This window comes from Fukomys damarensis, unplaced genomic scaffold (assembly GCF_012274545.1).
Source record: "Fukomys damarensis isolate Sample0158 unplaced genomic scaffold, DMR_v1.0_HiC HiC_scaffold_4, whole genome shotgun sequence".
Classification (NCBI taxonomy): Eukaryota; Metazoa; Chordata; class Mammalia; order Rodentia; family Bathyergidae; genus Fukomys; species Fukomys damarensis.
In genome coordinates this window covers 16,149,341-16,170,064 of record NW_022900916.1, presented here as the reverse complement: position 1 = coordinate 16,170,064, position 20,724 = coordinate 16,149,341, and the positions used below count along the sequence as shown (strand labels likewise).

Below are 20,724 nucleotides of genomic sequence, written 5' to 3'. Positions count from 1 at the left end.
CCTTTAATACAGAAAAATATTCAATTAATCATTTCATCTGACATTTCACCAGTACAGATTTGTAATGTCAACATTATTAGATCAGTACCAGGAACAGCCTGGTGTGAAAAAGACCCACTCAGAAAGTAGGTGAGTGACAGCTGCCTCCAGGTGTCCACGCTCAGTCTCAGGAAGCAAGATGGTCCTGTTAATGGCAACAGTGCTGGACCACGCATAGCTGGGAAGGCTAGGACAGGAAGCCACACCCTTTCAGAGAGCCTTTAAGGCGGCCCCTCTCCACTACGTTGTGTCTTCAAAGTGCAGACAGTCTTAATGAGACAAATGTACCAGGTGGATTGTCAGCAGGAGAAATTATAGCCATTTTTCCTCAAGCAATTTTAAGAACAAGCAAATCTGAAAATATAAATAGGCAAGCATACAGTAAACCAAAGCACAGCAGAGCCGATGACTAGAGAAGATAAGTTAGAAATACAAAGTAGCAAGGAAAGCAGTAATTTCTTCAAAATAGGAAACAAGTTCTCCAATACCATTATTTAGACAGTTTAGCATTCAATTATTACTTTTGGAGTTTTAAAAAACATCCCCTTTGATAATCAAAACATTTGACCAGAATAAACCAACAATATATTGCATGAAATAAATAACCCATTTAATTGAATCCCTCAATGAATTTTTCAGTTTTGTATAAGGAGAAAAGTTCCAGAACTTTTGTAGGTATGCTCAAAATCCCTGTTGGTCTTCACAAAAGCTTTTAAAGGTTATCATCTGACCCATCTGCTAATCCACAGTATTAGTGCAGTACTCTACTGGTTTACTAAGGAGCATTTCCACCTCAGTGTTGTAGTATTCTATGTGAATTCCTGCAGACGGGTCCTGACAGAACTTCAGCAGACTGAGGCTGCTTGCTTCCTCTTCAGAGGGGAGAGAAGGTGCACAACTCCAGACGTGAGACTTTTCAGGCTTGTGTTATAAGACTCAGGTGAAATCAGAATGCCAAATACATATACCACTTGTTAGCATGCTCATGAAGCTAAGCATAAAAAAAATGACTCCAGCCAAGTTATCGTCCTGGGAATGGACGAGCCTCAATGGCAGCTTGCTGAGACACTAATCACAACTCCAGCTCCCAGCCTGAAGGTGGCTGGAAAGCGGCACAGTGCGCAGCTACTGTACAAGCCTGTCTAGAAGACAACATATTTTAGAAGCCTACAGAAATCATTAAAAGCACACCTATTTTCATTCAGAACTAATCTATGGAGCCCATTTCGTTCAAAAGCCAGTCCTCAAATGTTTATGGTTTCTTTTATTTTTAAAAAGGGCATACTGCTAATAATCTAAGACATCTTACCAAAAGAATAAGTGTGAACAACTCTAAATCTTGCATGCATTAAGTATTTCTTAGAAACATTAACATTTGTTCCTCCTCAACATGAAACCTTCCAACACAGCTGGGAGCCGTTCCTTAGGCACTGTGAGGTGTGTTAATCGCGAGCTCGCATGCAGGTCTGAGTGTCTGATCTGACTCTACCCATTCACAAACGCTGTCTCAGCCACGGACCCCACTCCTGAGATTATTAAGAGGGAAAACCTATATCACAATCTTCAAGAGAACCCAAAGATAATTCTAAGAACTGCACATATAAAGGTATTAGAAAAGATGTTTTCTTTTTGTAAGGCATCAATCATCACATGAGCAGGATGAATGTCTAACAAAAGATGGTTAACGTAGCAAACCATTTAACTTTTCTTTCACATTTGTCCAATTCCCACTATTTTTGCCAGGTTAAATAGGAAAAGAATGCCTCTTGGCCTGCACAACTATTGTTTTAAAAAACTAAGATATCTGAAACTATTAGGTACATCAAAGGTACAGTTTTCCCTGGAGAAGGGGCACATGAGTTACCTGGCACGCTGTACATATAGAACTGTAAAGATCATCTACTAAATTCAACTTTCACATTTTAGTCAAATTGAAAGACTTATGAGAAATATTCAAACATACCATATCTTCAGTTACAACTGCATAAGTGTAACATTTTACCAGACAAAAAGCCAGAACTTAAGTATGAGAAACCTTCATACACTATGCTAGTACTGGGCCCTTTAGCTGACAGCCAGTCAACAATACTTTCAGCACAGGCATTTAGAAGATAAGCGTCCAAAGCAGGTGACTTGGTTGTAGTCCATAATGAAGCAATTCAATGCCACTGGCATCACAGTGCTGTGGAGAACAGGTGCATCTCCATGTCTTAGTCAGACTTGTCTTTCTTCCTTCCCATTAAGGGCACTTTGTTGACAAGGCAGATCCCACCACTGTGACACCTCCAGCCACAGCGGACACAACCCCTCACCAGCCCTATTCCCTATTCCCTTGGAAAGCACAGTGTAACAGCTGTTTCAGTCACCTCCAAACTCCTCCCACCAATCCAAGCCACATCACCAAGGATGGCTCACAATGGCTCCCTAGTAACACTGAAGATACCTCCAGTCACACGGGACAACATGCTTGGCTGCTGCTGCAGATGGGCATTCATGGCACCTCCTGGCACCTCATCACTAAGGCACCAGGCACCCATGACGGCTGGCCCGGGGCAGTGGGCTCAGGGTCTCTCCCCACTGAGGCTCCAACACGCACGGTGGTGGGACAGGCTGCAGATGTGGCACCAGACTACATTTTCTATTTCATTGACTGATATTGAGTTATTTAGAATTTTTATATCCTCATGATTCAGCTCTGGTAATTCATATGTATCTAGTCCATTTCTTTTGTGTTTTCCTTCATATTAGAGTACAGGTTCTCAAAGTACATGTTGATCTTCTGAATTTCTATAAGTTCTGTTGTGATTTCACCCATTTCATTCCTAACTGCATGAATTTGGGTCTTTTCTTTTTTGATAAGGTTGGCTAAGGGTTTATCAATTTTATTTAATCTTTCAGAGAACAAATTCTTTGATTCATTGATTCTTTGTATTGTTTTCTTAGTCTCAACTGTATTAATTTCTGCTCTGATCTTTACAATTTCCTCCCTTGTAGATCTTTGGGCTTGACTTATTCTTATTTTTCTAGACATCTGAGGTTCAGCATTAGATTGTTTATTTGAGCTCATTCTGTTTTCCTGATGTGAGAACTTACTGCTATGAATTTTCCTCTTAGGACTGCCTTCATTGCATCCCATAGGTTCTGGCATGTTGTATCAGCATTATCATTTAATTGTATATACTATTTAATTTCTTCTTTATATTCATCTGTGACCCATTGGTTGTTCAGGAGGTGTTATTTAATTTCCATGTATTTATACAGTTTTTGTGGGTTTTTTTGTTTTGTTTTGTTTTGTTGTTTGTTTTTTGCTGTTGATTTCCAGTTTCATTGCACTATGGTCAAATAATATGCATGGGATGATTTCAATTCCTTTGCATTTACTTAAGCATGTTCAATGGGTTGGTATGTGGTCTATTTTGGAGAATGCCCCATGTGTAGCAGAGAAGAATGTGTATTCCAGTGTTGTGGGGTGGAATACTCTGTAGACATCCACTAAGTCCATTTGTTCACAGATTTGGTTCAGTTCTGATATTTGTTGATTTTTTGGTCCATTTGATCTATTTGACAATGGGGTATTGTCACCATTACTATATTCCGCCATTACATTCATATTAGTGTTTTTTTTTAATTTTTCATGTCCATGAATATTTGTTTTACAGAGTTGGGTACACTGGTATTTGGTGCATATATATTTAGGATTGTTATCTCTTCCTCTTCGATTGTTCCCTTTACAAGGATATAGTGACTTCTTTGTCTCTTTTAATCAGTCTTGGCTTGAAATCCACTTTGTCAGCAAATAGTGTAGCTACTCCTGCTTTTTTCCTGGCTTCCTGTCCTGTGAAATATTGTTTTCAACCCTTTGATTTTTAATCTATGAATTTATTTTGGGGTTAATTGTGCTTCCTGTATGTAGCAAATTGTTGGGTCTTATTTCTTGATCCATTCTTCCAGTCTATTTCTTTTGACTGGTGAGTTGAGCCCATACATTGATGGTTATAACTGAAATATATTGGCTTGTCTTTGTCATGTTGTCATCCCGTTGTTGGTTTCCTGTCTTTGCCCTCTGTTTAAGTGCTTGCCCTGCCAGGTAGCTCAATTTCTATTGATGTTCTTGGAGTCATGGTCTTCATTGTCTCTTTCTGAAATATCCCTTAGGGTGTTTTGTAGAGCTGGTTTAGTGGTCATGAATTTCTTCAGTTCTTTGTCATAGAAGTATCTTATTTCTCTATTGAATCTGAAAGATAGTTTTACAGGGTGCATCAATCTAGGTTGGAAGTTGTTTTCTTTCAGAACCTGGAATACTTCACTACAAGCTCTCCTTGACTTTTTGTGTTGAGAAGTTTGCTGTAATTCTGATGGGCTCTCCTTTGTAGGTTCTTTCTTTTCTCTAACAACATTCAATATTCTTTTCTTGTACTGAATTTCTGGGATCTTGATAATTATATGCCTTGTTGTGGATTTACTTTGAACATGGCCCACTGATATTCTCTTTGCCACATTTATTTGCATATCAAATTCTTTTCCCATGTTGGGAAGTTTTCCACCACTACTTCTTTGGATGAGCTTTGCACTGCACTATCTCCAACTCACTCACTGACCCCAATGAATGTAATATTGTTCTTCTTTGCATAACGTAATTGTTGAATTGATTTTTCATCCTTGCTATTTTTAAGATATCTTTCTTTTCATGGTCATTAACTGACTGCATTTCTGTGTTCTAGTTCAGAAATTGTATACTTTCCATTTAATCTATTGTGTATATTTTCAATGAAAATTTTAATCTCCTTGATCTCTGTTTGAATCTGTTTCCTAAATTCCAATTCTTTCCTATGTTTGGCATTCATGTTTTTCATCATTTTCCTAATCTCTTTTTTTTTTATCTGTATCTACTCTACATTCATTGAGCACGTCTTTCATTTTGATCATTTCTCTTTTTACCCGATATTATTTTCTCTATAACCTCAGGTATTTGTTTTATTTCTGCTTCTATCATCTCAGAGAAATCAAGTGGGTGACTTCTGATTTCTTCTACTGAATTGTCTCCTGGACTTGTTTTAGGTGGGCTGGAGGTCTAGGATTACATTTTACTTCTGCATCTTGTCATTTTCTGTTTTTTAATTTTATTTTCTGTGTTAATGCTTATAAATTTCTTATGGCAGATAGTTTAATCACTAGTATCAAAGCTTCTCTAGGAAACATCTATTTTTCAGAGATGTATTCTAGGAATATGTCATTCCTGGTCTTTGGGTCTATCCCAAGATTCTACCTTCACAATTTATTAAGAATCAGAAGTTGCTATTTATTTGGCTCAGCACACAGTCCTTTCATACTGGACTATGGTGGTGGTTATTACCCCACACAATCTCAGTGTTGTCATACAAGGGAGAACAACTCATTATAACCAGCAGGATGTCCTGGATAAAGCAGTACAATTAGCAATATCAATAGCTTCAAGCACAGTCTAGAAATTGACAAATTGTGGTAACTATCAATTTGGCACCTTTAACCAGAGGAGCAAGATCTACAGTTACATAACACAACCCAACATAAATCCAAGTTCATATGCAATGAGCTTCCCCTTAGTGAGGTGATTATACCTTTGGGGGTGCGCTGAAGAGAAATACTTGGCAAAGACAGATGAAGGAAAATGTAGTAGAGGCAAGACTAGAGGACAGAAGATGATCACCCAAGGTTTGGGTAACTGGACAAAAGGGCAGGAGAGAAATCATGAAGGATAAAGCATAAGAATATTAAAGTGAATCAGAAAAACAAAAACTGATTTTCACTCACATGAAAATATCACAACCTCAAGAGAGAGAGTTGAGGAAAGAAAGGAGGATGAGTAGAACAAGATAAGCATAAAGGTAAAAACTTGAAAAAAATAAAAAACAAAAAGGAAACAAGACCAATGGAGAAAAGAATAATAAAAAATAAAATTCCTCTGAAGACCACAGCTCTGTGGTAGTGTCCTAGGCAGGTAGTGTCCCAGAATTGGGCCATGTATCCTGCCAAGCTGGACAGCATTTGATCTTGTGGTAGCTGAGGCCAGTCTTGAGCCAGCAGCTTGTTAGATGTCGCTCACTGGCCCACGCAAGCCTCCTTGCCATGGGTTGCTGTGGTGCCTTCAGGCAGGTCATCCCATGGCTGCTCTCAGTCCCATGAACAGTTGACTCCCTTGGTTGCTCAGTCTTTGCACAGCCTCCTCTGTTTCACTCCCACCGGCCCTTCTCTGTCCTGTCCAGATGCCGCTCGATTCTCCTCAATCTTCCATTCTACGGGCATTGCTAAAATCCCACACAGTTTGCATCTTTCTCTCAAGCTGCTGGTCACAACTTACTTTTTTCATCTGCACTGTGGTCCCAACAATCACTGCTGTCCATTGTGTCTTTATTGCAGGGGCTCTCTTTGCTCTCTCTGTGGGCTTTGATTCTCAGCATCAAGCCTAGAAGAGGTCCTCCCTACCCCAGCCTTTCTGAGCCCTGGGTGCCCTTGGGGGGCACGGGGTGTCTGCAGGGCCCTCGCCTTCTCATGTGGCTCACAGTCTTGCAACTGCTCCCTCCATTTTTTTTTAACTTTCCTTTTAAAATCCTAGAAACTTCTTTTCCCTAATACTGCCAAAATCTGCTGATCTCTTTTTTGTACTTCCCTTGATTTTTATGCCCCTTTGTAAATGAATACTTCTTAATGCATACTCTTCATGAACATTAGTTCAGGGTACACTTAGAAAAAAGTGACTGTTGAGGAAATAATTCTCTGAAAATTGAAAATTGCTACACTTCAGAGATTCATAACTTATATTAAGAAAAGTCTCTGAGAAGTTCTATAATTCCAAAATGAAATTAATTTTATTTAAGCCAGTAATTCTCTATTTACTTGATCAAAAACACTGATTTTAAAATTTGTTACTATCCTGAAAAATTAGTCTTGCATGGAACACATTTAGGAAATCCTATAATGAATTGACAGCTTTGGCGATATTTGGCTGAGAATTCCATTCTCCCTCAGATCTGATACTATAATTTGTTCATTTACTGCACAAATATTTATTGAGCATCTACTACATGCTAAGCACTTCACTCCCACCTGTTGGTTTAAGTTTCATCCAAATCTTAGGGATTAGTAAGTCCTCTAAATTTGTAAAGTATAAATGATCTCTGTAGATGAGCATCAAGTTTGTACTGTTAGTAGCTCTGTTGTGATGATAGTCCCTCTTTCTAGTAAATGATCTTTAGTTGCATTTCTTTCACTGAGGTCCAGCCTCATGCTGTGCATCCAGTTTTGAGGTTTCTCTGTTCTCCCGACCTATCTGAATGTCTCCTTTGTTTTCTGGTCCAGTTCTCCTGCTCTGAGTCCTACTAATCCCCTCCAGGGAACTGGAACTGGGCCTCTGGGAGCAGCGCTCACAGCTGGTTCCTTGGCACCTGCTGCCAGTGCACATCACCAGGCTCCAGGCTGTGATACATTCACTTCGCTTTTCAGACCTTTCATGACTTTACAGATCTGGTTCCTGGATTCCAGCCATTTCAAATTTCATCTGTCCTACGTCAACCAAGCCTAGGTGTGGAAATTCTCTTGTCCCTTAATTTCTTGAACTATACAGTACTGTTTGGTTTTTCCTCCTCTGAGAATGCGCCTTTCCCACTTCCTTCATGGGCTTTATTTTTAGCTACAGTTGCTTAAACAAAGTTTATGTCCAGGTGTGATGTCCAGGTGTGGTCCCCAGCCCTGGGCATTTGTTTACTGAACTCTCTCACTGGCAGCTCATTTATTGTCAACACCTCAGCTACAATAGAAAATATAACTCAGTGTTGATGTGACTTAGCTTTCATTTCTGGAATTTACAAATATGTGAAGACCCATTGTAAACATTCTGAGCAAATATCCATAAAGAGTATGTGAGGTACTTCTGTATAGGAATACGTATTTGGAAAACAAAGGTCAATAATCAAAAATACCATGGCAAGTAGGTATGAAAATTTGTCATGCTTTATTTTCCATAAATATTTTGGAATATTTGAATCTAACACAGCTTTCCTCCAGAATATATAAAAATCTTGATCTCTATTGTGTCTAGCAGCATTTCACACTCACCTCAAAAGACATTAAAATAAATACTCCAAGGGCCTAGAGGTGTAGCTCAGTGATAGGGTGTTGCCTAGCACACACAATGCCTTGTGTCACTGACAGTAGCCTCACACACTCACATGCATGTGCACATGCACACACACACACACAAACACAAAACCTCCAAATATTATGTAACATACAGAGACCACCAAAATATGTATACATACTTCAGGTAAGAAAAAATAGTATGATGTTTTTCCACAGAGGGCCATTACTTTGAGCACCTCTTGTGATTGTAGGAGCCAAAGGTAACTTGCATTAATCTCATGATGTCTCAATAAATTTAATATTAGAATTCTTATACAAGTTTTTCTCTTCCTGTGTGCATACTTTTTTTTTTTGGCAGACTTTGTGTAAAACTAAGGAGTAAAGTTAAATGGCTTTCATATGTAAAAGGGATAGTTCATCAATTCATTGTTACAACAATTTGTTCTCCTTTTTAGTTGTACTGATGAGATGATTACAATGATTATTTATGGTATGTTGTACTGTGAAAGTACTTCTAGGTTATCTACCCTCACTAAAATCCAGTGGGAAATGACTAGTACAAATTAAAATCTCCATTTCATAGCTTGGCTATTCCATCACTCACAATTTAAGTAACTTATGTAATTTGTTCAAAATAAAATAATCAAACTCCATCAGAATCCAAACTATCTGAGAAAAACACTAATACTACACAGATCATAAATTTTAAATGCTGTCTCATTTTACAGGTTAAGAAAAGTGAGATGCAGAAGTTTTACAACTTGACCAATTTCAGAGAGAAATAAAAACCAAGGTCACAGAAATATCAAATCCAAAGCACAACAAACTTAAACTCTAACATTTCACTTGTACAGATAATATAAATACAGAGAATGTGATTTATTTTACCCTTCCTAGTATTTTCAATGGCTTCTGAATACATTTTCTGGTTCATTTTTCATCTCTAATGTTGTTGAATTGTCCTCTAACAATTTGCCAAGCTAATTTCTAGAGGGAAAAAAATGATGTGCAGTGAGCTATTTATTGAGGTCAATCACTTAATTCCATGTACTATTTTGAGGTAACTGGGCTAATAAAGACTTTTTAAAATTTGTCCTTTATAAGCTTCATTTTGCCCTTTTGTAGCACTATTATTGGTAATACAGTAGCAGTGATATTTGAAGTGAATATAAGCTCCTAATGGATAAATCCTGACAAATCAAAGATCATCTGATATTCCCCTTAAAAATAATATGCTACACTTTTAAATAGTAATGTTGTACTAGTAAAGTTTCATAGAATTTATATAAAGTATACCTATACCTTTTTTTTTCTTACAGGTTTCTAGACATTAGTTGACTTTCAGCTAAACTCTTCTTCAATGGGTATTAATATTTATTACTTTGAGTTATAAAATTTGGCTTCTGAATTTATTAACAGATGACTGAATTATAACACAGATACAACTATGTGAGAAGAAAATCTCAAGTAATTGTAATGTAGTAGTGAGAGACTATTACACAACATATACTGATCTCATCTCACACAGAAATGTGAGAGTGATTAACCAGTTTTCCATTTATATTTTATATCATAGATTCATTTATATGAAAATGGATTCATATTTTGTTTTAATGTATGTTTATTCTTCAGATCACTAAAAAACAGAAATCTAAAGACATTTATCCTTTAAAGTCTTAAAAAGAATGGAGCCAGATCCAAATTCTTATCCTGACTCCACTAACCTGGCTAAGTTTAGCACCAAGTTCTTCATCTATAAAAATGGTAAACATCAAGTCCACTTGGGATGTTTACACAATGATTACATACATTAACAAACTGAAGATTTCTTACCATAGGATATGGATAATGGCAGATAGTTTTCATTTTATTGCTTACCTGTCTTTGCTTTTATACTTCTCTCAGAGGACCATATTTATTCTTATATATCTTAAATTTCATGTACAGGTAACTAAATTTCTATTTTGAGTGTAAATCTCACACACATAAGGATGCTGTACTCATTATTCCAGTTTACAGCATAAAGAATATATTTTTAATTTGTTGTGGTGGTTGCTGTTGCGAGTGGTGGCCCAGGAAAAAAAAGTGTATTGCCTTCCTGAAGTTTATACGGTTGGTTATGCTCAATAGTCTTTTCCATATCTTTGCCTAAAAGGAGAATCTTTTGCTTTTAACTCTATGACCATACTGCTTACATTTAGGCACTTACCATATACAGTACATCTCAAACTCAATATTCTGAAGCGTGACATTAATGTTTCTCCCAGTAATTCCTCTCATGAAAAAGTTACAATACAAAACAATCACAAGAGTTCAATGTTTGGAAAAAATAAGGTATCTTTATCTGATCTCATCTTAAAACTGTATAAGTAAGTGCAAGTCATGGTTCTTACTACTATGTCTTCCCTTAGTAATTAGTATCTTTCTTCTTTGAAAATCTTGCCTTGAGCTAATGCTGTTAGAACAAATAATACTCCACCTAGAACAAAGTTTAGGTTTGTAATGAACCACACCATATCTTTAGGGGCCACTGATCTATAAAACTTTACGTGGCTCTTTTCTGGTTTCCTGGAAATGAAAATCAAAAGCAACCACATTATGGTACATTAGTTTCTTCTATTTATACCACAGTCCTTGTTCAACAATAATTTGATTAATTTCCACAACCTGATTTCCTATTTTTCAGATTCACAAGTTACAATATAATTGTAATTCATGGAAATTGTTTGGAATCATGTCCATCTGCTCACTGCTTAAAAGCCAATACCCAAGAGATAAGAAGGAAATCCAGCTTATTATACAAGCTGGCACTCTGAGATTCAGAAGACAGAGAACTGTCATCCTGTCCAACTGGGGTACTTGAAAGGGCTTCTATTTCTTTAAACAAACATATTATTTTTCTGTAACTTAAATAGTACAACAATATACGTTCTTTGTGTTAGTTGACATACAGAAATAAAATATAAGGAGGGATATTACAAATTCCGATGTTGTCTGAAGGTCACCAGATGTTCTGGGCTCTGTAAATCTAACAGACTAATTCACAGTTAAAATCTTAATCATAGTTATAGCTTTCTTTAGGATTTACAATGCTGGGCAAAGGGAGAGTAGGACAAAGGACAAATGAAGAAGCAGCCACTTTTATAAAATCAAATTAATGCGCTACAAACAGCATTTTTTAAAGTAAAGGAAAATAGAATGATATAGAATTAAATGAACAAAAGAAAATAAAACAGAAAATAGTTAAGTGTATCACAGGCAATAGGAGCAAATATTTAACATTCTATTTTGTGAAAATGTTGTTTTTATTTGGGGTGGCATACGGTTGCAGGTGTGTGTGTGTGTGTGTGTGTGTGTGTGCAACACACACACATACCTAAGGAATACCTTAAGAGATACTATAATTGTGGACAGCTATTGTTTGGATGTTCATTTCCCCTCATAAATTCATGTTGAAACTTAATCCTCAATAGAACAATATTAAATAGTGGAGACTTCAGGGAGCCATTAGGTTTCAAGGCTCTGCCCTCAAGAACTGGATGAATTCCTTCCAAAAGAGGTTTCACAACAGACTCGCCCCTTCCTGCCCTCTGCCTTCTGCCAATGAGAAGCTGTAAGTAGACATCAGTGGAACAGACCCTCAGCAGACAGAAGATCTGCCATCATCTTGATGTACCCAGTCCCCACTGTTTGTTATAACAGCACTTAAAAATGGCCCATAGCTATTGAAAGCCACTGAACTGGTATAGTAGATACACAGATAAGCCACCCAGATGTCACTTCAAGGAAAGACAATCACTTATGATGGCTGCCCAAAGAGCCATTATTAGGATACATTCAACTATCAGCTCATTCAGAGACTATCTCCACTGTACAGAGCCACCCCACATCCTGCCTCTTGCCTCCAGTCTTACCATTCCTTGGCCACCTACATCCAACAACTGACACGAAGAAAAAAAAACAGATTCTATCACTCCAAACCACAGCACTCTGAAAGGACATTTTAATGTCATAAGTCTCTATAAAGGCAACCAGGGCTGTTGGATTAAAATGAGCATATCCACCTCTTAATAATGGTTTGCTGGTTATCATTTTTTCCTTAATTGAAGACTCATAGTCCTTCATTTCTTCTGCCAGCTCATTTCATTCATCCTATGCGGGCAACTTTTTGGCTGTTTTTACTTTTGTCTTACAAATATGCCTATATCAAAGCAGCAGATGGGTGGTGTTGACATAGTTTTTATTACTAGTAAAATTCAAGCTGCCTATAGTTAGTACTAAGGGAAAATGTTGCAAACATTGCCTAACAATCGGGCTGTGTTTTAAGAAGATCACATAATATTCTAAGAGGGGAAATACTCTTACACAAACTGAACTACTTAAGCTCGGCACAGTGGCTCAGGCCTATAATCCCATCCCTAGAGAGGGTAAGGCAAGAGAATCAAGGGTTTAGACCACCTGGGCTACCTGAGTTCAAGGCCAGCTTGAATTATGTAGGGAGACCCTACTTCAGTCAATAGATAAATTGATAGATAGATAATAATGAGAAATATTAGAGGATTTGTCCTATAAAATAAATGTTGACAACAAAGCCTGGCTAACTCAATCATTTTGACTAGTTTTGTTAGACCAGTTTAAAGGTATTCATTGATTTCAATTTATGTATTTATTTAAAATTAAAGTATTTTTATCCTGCTCTCACACAGTCTATTTCTAACATCTTGGTCCAATTCTGAGGCTTTATTTTCTTCTTTAAATATGTTTCAAATATGTTTCCTCTAGGCAGGAATCAATTGTGATAGGTGGGTCAAATGTTAAGTGAAAATACTTTTAAGAAAATCAAAGAATTTACTGAGTAGAAAATTCTCAAGTAAGGACATTGGCAAAGTTCATGTGACCTTGATGAGAACACATTTCAGTTGAAAACTATCATCATATAAGTTCCAGCAAAATTTTGTGCGCTCACATTTCTTTACATTTTATTTCCAAGGAAAAATTGATCAGCATTTACTATAGTCTTAAGTAAATAGACAGAAAATTTGATAAGTAGCAGTGAAATTTGTGCTTTCAAAAAAAATGTGGTTTATTTTTTTTTCCATTCCTGGAATATACAGTACTCACAGAGGAGATGGAACATCAGGTGGATTTGGAAAAAAACAGTAATAAGCTTTGACCTAAGTTCCCAGCCACTGTGTGAATGAATTAGAGGAAACAGCTGCAGTCTAGGGTCTCTCAATTAAGGATGCAGGGATTCTGTGTAACCCAGCGTTCACAGTGTCTCCTATGGTCAGCCGGATTTCTTTGTTTCTCATGCATTTTCTGGGCTGGGAATGTTCCCCAGCTTTTCAGCCCTTTCCCAGACCTGTACTCCACTTCCAGAGTGAGGCAACTAAGCCTGCCTGAGATAGTTGACTCCAAAGCAGGGCCCCTTGTCTGCCTTTTCTTTCACACTATAAACAAAGCCTCTACCTGTAATAAAGTGGGTGAAATGACCCGGAGACAGATAGAGGATTGAAGGAAAGTCCTTCAAAGATTCATTTGCAAACAGGAGCTGCAGACTAGACAGCCTCTAGGAGGTAAGTTCTTGTTGGAAACTCAGATCTTCTGCAGCTGCACTTAATAAAATTGAGAAAGAAGTAAGAATTGGGACATGATTTGATGAAAAAATATTATACTCCTCACCTGACCTTGTTACTGCCAGAGGAATTACTTTACTCCAGATGAAAGACAATGAGTAATAGCCATTCTGTTCAAACCTGACCCCTAGGCCAGACACATAACTTCAGGCTTTGCTTCTAGAGCGTCTTCCTTTATCACAATACCTTTCTCTATTCTCTAGGACTTGGACCCAACAAAGAAACTAAGAGGATGGGAGATCAAGCATACTACAGCTAAACCCCTACACTGAGACTGAAGCACAGGGATGCTTCCCTTGCTGGCGAGTTACTCTGATGACAGACAATTCAGTGAGTTTGCAGGGTGGTAGACAGTTGCTGCTACTTCTTCCAAAGCACAACTCGCAGGCCACTCCACATGCCGAGAGGCAGACAAAACCATTTCACGTGGTTTACCTCTTAATACTCAAAAATAAACACAAAGAATGAGACTAAAATAGAAACTACTCAAATGATTCAGTGAGCATGTTCATTCCAATCACACTAAAGAAGGCAAAACTGGCATCTAGAAAAGGCATCATTATAGACTCAGATAAACTTATTAGTAACAAACATCGTCTCTCACAATGATTTAATTTTGAGACAGTGTGGAACTAATACTGGTGTGGAGTTTTTAATCCAGCTTTCGGTAACATTTATGTGATTTTTCTGTGATTTCTGGACACCATCCCTCAAAGTCTTCCTGTGGAGTTAAGGGCTTTCTGAACAGTTGAAATCAGCCATCTCTCTGAGAGAGAGAAAACCTTAACCTTCTCTAATTCTATGACCTGTTTCTGAACTATGAAAGTTAAATGATGCTAATTAGTAGGGCAGGCTGGGAATATAAGGAACAGGAAAAAACAGGCTTTGTGTTTCACCCTTTTACTCCTCCCCTGCAATTTGCCACTTTTCTATTAGTAGTTTATCTCTGAAAAGGGATTTTCTTTTTTTTTTTTTTTTTGGTACCAGGGATCCAACTCAGGTCCCTGTGCTTGCAAGGCAGACGGCGGAATCACTGAGCTAAATCCCCAGCCCCGAAAAGGATTTCTCACTTTTACACTTTTCTAAATAGTAAACATCCAAGTTGGACCATCTCTATTCTCTTTAATGTTAAAAAAAAAAAAGTTAGGCATTCTTAATAATATCATGGTAGCGTCTTTATGTACACAGTTTAACATTACTTTGCTTAGGATAAATACCAAGACAGGGTGTGCTTGTTTTCGGTTAGTACAACACAAACTGCTCCAAACATAACAGCTTAAAACAATGAATGTTTATTACTTCACCCACTGTCTGAGGATCAAGAATCTAGAAATGTTACATCAGACTGATCTAGCTCAGGGCCTTTTATAAGGTCTAAGCGATCCATAGACCAAGGCTTTATCTCAAGCTCTCCCAGGGCTGCAGATCCACTTCCAAGGTGGGTCACTCGGCTCCTCACCTAGGGGCATCGCCACAAGGCCGCATGACTGTCCTTATGATGTGGAAGCAAATTTCCCCACACCCTCTAGATGACAATACAAAAGAGGGTGATGAGGCTGCTTAAGGTCTCATCCTGAAAGTCACGTACCATCATTTCTGCCACACTCTCCTTGTTAGAAGCAAGTCAATTAGTTCAACCCACAGTCAAGCGGTAAATCCTTAGGCTTTGCGTTTTGAATTTATAGATATATTTTTAAATAACCTCAGAGTGGAATCCAGTGAGTAGGTCAGCTATACTCTGTAGTTGTAACTAATAGAAAGTCAGACTAGTAGAGCCAGGGATTTAGCTCAGTGGTTCCGTTGTCTGCCGTGCAAGCACAAGGACCTGAATTCGATCCCTGTTACCAAGAAAAGAAAAGAAGGAAGCAAGGAAGGGAAAGCAAAGAAAGGAAGGAAGGGAGGGAGGGAGAGATGGAGAACGAAAGAAAGAAAAAAGAAAAAGAGAGAGAGAGAAAGGAAGAAAGAAAGAAAGAAAGAAAGAAAGAAAGAAAGAAAGAAAGAAAGAAAGAAAGAAAGAAAGAAAGAAAGGCAAGCAGCAAGCCAGCCTAGTATACACAAGGTCCTGAGTTCAAGGGCCTAGCACTGTCAAAACTTTTTTTAAATGTGGATTCTCCTTCCATTAATAACTGCCTCTCATAATAGGAGATGAATTATTTCACTATTCTAAAAACTGAAAACCTTGCTATATTCAACAACATGTCTAAACCTTGAGGCCATTGTGCTAAATGATATTAGGCACAGAAGGACAAACTGCGTGATTCCACTAAAGTACCTAAAGCAATCAAGCTCACAGATGTAGGAAATAAAATAAGGGCCTGGGAAGAGGGAGACATGAGGAGTTGTGGGTCATTGGGTGTAATGCACCACTTGTCTAATAGTCATGTAGTATGGAAAACTTCTAGAGGTCTGTTGTACAACACTGTGCTTATAGTTAACTATACTACTATACACTTAAGAGTGTGTCAAGATAGTAGCCCTCAAATTATGTGTTCTCACCACAATAACAAAATTAACTAATTAGATGTTTCACAATAAGTAAATGATTCATACTTTGGTCTGCATGTGGTATGTCCCTCAAAGGCTCAGCTGGAGGGGCCAATGTGAGAGGTAACGAGATCTTTAAGAAATGAGACCATCTGGGAGGTCAATAAGTCATTAAGTATGCTGCTCACGCAAAGGATTAAGGTAGTTCTTATAGGACCTTGAGTTAGTTCTTACAAGCGTAAGTTGTAATAAGAGCAAGCCTGAATCCTAAATTGCTGTTCGGCTTCCAGTCTCGAGAATGTGATCTCTTCATGCTACCCATACTCCCACCACCGTGGTATCATCTGCCATCGGGTCTGTTACGTTTAGTTCTAGCTTGTTCCCCATAAGGCCCATGTATTCAGAGATTGGGTTTCTGGAAGTAACTGGATCATGGAGGCACTGCATTCATCGGTAAATTAATCCATTGAAAAGTTCAGAACTGAATTCTGGTCAGAAGAGAGAGGTCACTAGGGGGAGGACCTGGAAAGGGTCATCTCCCTCCCAGACCCTCCCTTCTCTCTCTCTGCTTCTTGGCCACCATGATTTCAGCAGCTTTCCTCCATGATAGGCCCTTCCGCCATGCTGTTTCTGCCTTACAGCCAGCTGACTATAGAATGAAACCTCTAAAAACTGTGAACCCAAATAAACCTCTCTTCCTTTTAAGTTCAGGGGGTCATAAATTTTGTCTGAGTGATGAAAAGTGATTAACAAAAGGTCCTTACTGGAGCTGAATTGATGATAGTGCCATGCCCTTGAGCCTCTAAAACCATAAACAGAATGGACCTATTTACTATATAAACCTATCGTGCCTTGGGTATTTCATCATAGTAATGAAAAATAGACGGATACAACTCACAATAAGAAGTTATTCAAGATAATTTCTCTATGGTCAATATAGCTATAGGTTACATGCTCCATGTGTTAGAACTACCAGATTATTAACTATTTTGAAAATTATTAACTAGATCTATGAATTAAGAATGTGGCAAAAATATTTTCTCATGAAAATTCCATCATAAAATGATTTTTACAAGATATATGCATGTTTCTTGCTACTACTATAAAGAATTACCATAAACTTAATTGTTCAAAGCATCAAAGATCTATTATTTTACATTTCCAGAAGTCAAAAATATAAAATAAGTCAAAACGGCTATGTTCTTTCTGGTGGCTCTCGGAGAAAATCTATTTTCTTGTCTTTCCCAGCTGACCTTTCCCTCCAACAAAACACATCATCTATACTCTATCATCTCCCACTTGCTTTTCACATGATTATATTATATTATTATATTATATTATACTTTCACATTATTATATTATATGATTATATTAGTTCCTCTAGGATAATCCTCCTGTTGCAAGATACAGAGCATAATCACATTTGCTAAGTTGCTTTAGATGTGCAACTTAATATATTCACAGACTTCAAGAATTAGAACATGAACCCCTTTGGGAGGGGTCATGATTCTGTGTATCACAACTAATTTTAGAAGGATGACAGAGTTAACTCCATTGTGTAAAATATTCTGATGAACCTACTTAACACCATGAGAAAAAGATTTAATTTTATCTATGTTAACACATAATCAGTGATGAAATGATTGATTTTGTGTATTAAAATCATATTTGGCCATCTTTTTCAAAATCAAGCCCTAGAAGGCTGGGAAATCACTCCCGCTTTCAATATTTACTTATACTCAGCATATTGGATAAACTAGAAGTGAAGGCTGCAATGTGTGTAAATGATACTCTCAAATATCAGTTTATTTCACTAGTGGCTCCAATCCCACACTTTTACCTCAATCACCCCATAAATGATGAAGAAATACAAACCATGTTGAAAAATGTTCGTTTGGAAATGCAATGAATTTGCCAAAGAAATTCTGAATTCCTTCTGAGAATGGAAAACAGCTTTCCATACAGATAGAATCACAGAACATACAGAGTGGAATAGGACCTATGAAATTTAAAAATAATACAGTTCTTTTTCACCTTCCATGTCCATGCCATAACCCCCATTTTACACGCTCTCCAGATTCCTGGTCCAATGTAGTTTATTAATGCCTGGATATGTTTCTTTCTAAAATATGCGATGTATATGAAGACTATGCACGATGTGGGGCAGTGGGAGGAATGGCTGCTATGAATTGAGGACTTAAAATGAGCCGACTTCTGTGAGAGACACAATAATAATTGTCAAATATATTGTCTGTACATGTTTCATTTAAAAAAGATGTTCCTGCTTCTAAAATTAAAAACATAATAATAGAGCTAAAGAAAAGTAAATGAGCCATAGAAAAGTAAGAATGCTAGGTCTTGGGGGGCGCGGTAATGGGGATTAAGCTCATGATTTCTCTGTCACTGAACTATACCCCCAGCCCTTTTACTTTTTTGAGACAGGGTCTCCCTAAGTTGCTCAAGTGGAACTTGAACTTGCGATCCTCCTGACTCAGCCTCCAAAAGGTATCTGTCCCTTTAACAACAAAACTTACAAATTCTCTCACTACATTTCTGAAGAAAATAATAGTCAAGTTGAATAAACAATAACAAAAGTCTATGGCAGTGATGGCAAACCTTTTAGAGCTTTTGTGATACAAACAGCCCCCTGCAGTACACATACCACAGGTTCACCACCACAGGGCTATGGTATACCATCTTTTGAGAAGAGATTCCTATCAATTTCATATATTAAAAACCACAAAATCACAATGCTAATAGATTCATCTGTTCATTCAACACTAAGTGTTAAATATGCACCAGGTGCTATCTTTGTAAGCTGTAAAGTAGATACATTTCACTCTTACCTAGTAAATAAATCATAAAACATCAGGTAGTGACATGTAATAATTCAAAAATCATATAATTTGAGCAAAGTGTAAGGAAACATAAAACCCTTTGAAGCACACATCTTACCACTGTGTGCCCTGGATAACAGAAAGGCAGCTACAGTGCCCTGCTGGGTTTTGGTCTTCTTTGGGTCTGATTCTTTTCTTCTATTCCCTAGTCCCCTTTTTGGAATGGAAATATTTACTCTGTGCCATTTTATCTTAGGATATGTAGCTTGTTTTTGTGCTTGTTTGCTTGTCTGTTTTCTGGGGTTCTCCACAAAGAGTTGCCTTAAATCTCAGAGGAGATTTTTGGATTAGGACTATATATAATACTGGGATTGATGAGACTTTGAGGACTCTCAGAAAGAGACTAAATTCATCTTGCATTATTAGATGGACATGAAATTTTGGGTCTTAGGGCAGAATATTATGATATACTCCAAAGACTCATGCACTGAAGGTAGTAATCTCATCAGTGGATTAATCCATTAATGAGTTAACACCAAATAGGTTCTCAAGAGGTAGGGCCCAGCTGGAGGAAGTAGGTCACTGAGAGCCTTTGCAGGGTAGGTGCCATCCTCAGCCCCTGCCTCTAACTCTGACTCCTACTCCTCTCACTACATCCTGGATGTTATGAGGTATGCAATGAGCCCTTCACCACAATGTTTCTGTCTTGGAGCCAGCTGACCATGCACTCCAACCACAACTAAAATAGCTGTGAATATCAGATATTTTGTCCCAACAAGAGAAAGCTCATTAATACAGGTATGAATGAGCTAGAACATGAAAAGGTTTTGGGAAAAGTCCCATGCATTGAGGAAAACATTATAAAGATTCAGAAGCAGGCAAATTTTGAGCTACTTGATGGAGCAAGAAATCCACTGTGAACTGAAGCCGAGTGGGCCAGGGCAAGGACTAGGAAATTAGCCAAGGATTTGTCCATGTATGGTTTCATAGATCATTGAAAATACTTAGGCCTTTATTTTGAATATGATAGGAAGTCCTTGAAAAATTTTGATGAGATTAAAATAACTGAATTTATAGTTTAAGTTGAAATCTGTTATATGAAGAATAGATTGTAGGTAGGCAACTACAGAGATAAGATGACTGGTTAGGGAAATTTTGTGATAGTCACCAGACCAGAAATATCAATTGCTAGGATGAGGTGGTTATTGTGAAAGGTATAAAAAGTAGTTCAATTCAGAACATGTCTTAAGGTAGGGCCAAAAGACTAGCCAGTGAGTTGGACTAGACCAGTGATGGTGAACCTTTTAGAGCTTTCAGTGATAAAAACAGCCCGCTGGGGCACACATACCATAGGTTCACCACCACTGGACTAGGCTATGAGAGAAAGAAAAAGTTAAAGATAATACCTGGATTTTTAGTCTAAGAACTTGAATGAATATAAATATTATTTTTTGAAATTAATAAGAGAAGAGTGACTTTTGAAGACGGTAACATTCTAGAGTCATACTTTACATATGTTAATTTTGAGATGTCAATTAGATGTCAAAATAGGAATATGGAGTAGACAAATACTCATAGGACTGTAGAACTCAATGGAAAGGTCAGTGAAAGAG

The 20,724-nt window shown here is 37.6% G+C and overlaps 1 protein-coding gene and 1 pseudogene across 1 annotated transcript in view; both read right to left on the bottom strand.

Annotated features, from left to right (window-relative positions):
* Positions 1-20,724, bottom strand: part of Scin (scinderin) — an 819,415-nt gene that overhangs the window by 627,295 nt on the left and 171,396 nt on the right. The gene's annotated exons all lie outside the window — the stretch shown is intronic.
* Positions 327-2,731, bottom strand: LOC109118637 (annotated as a pseudogene).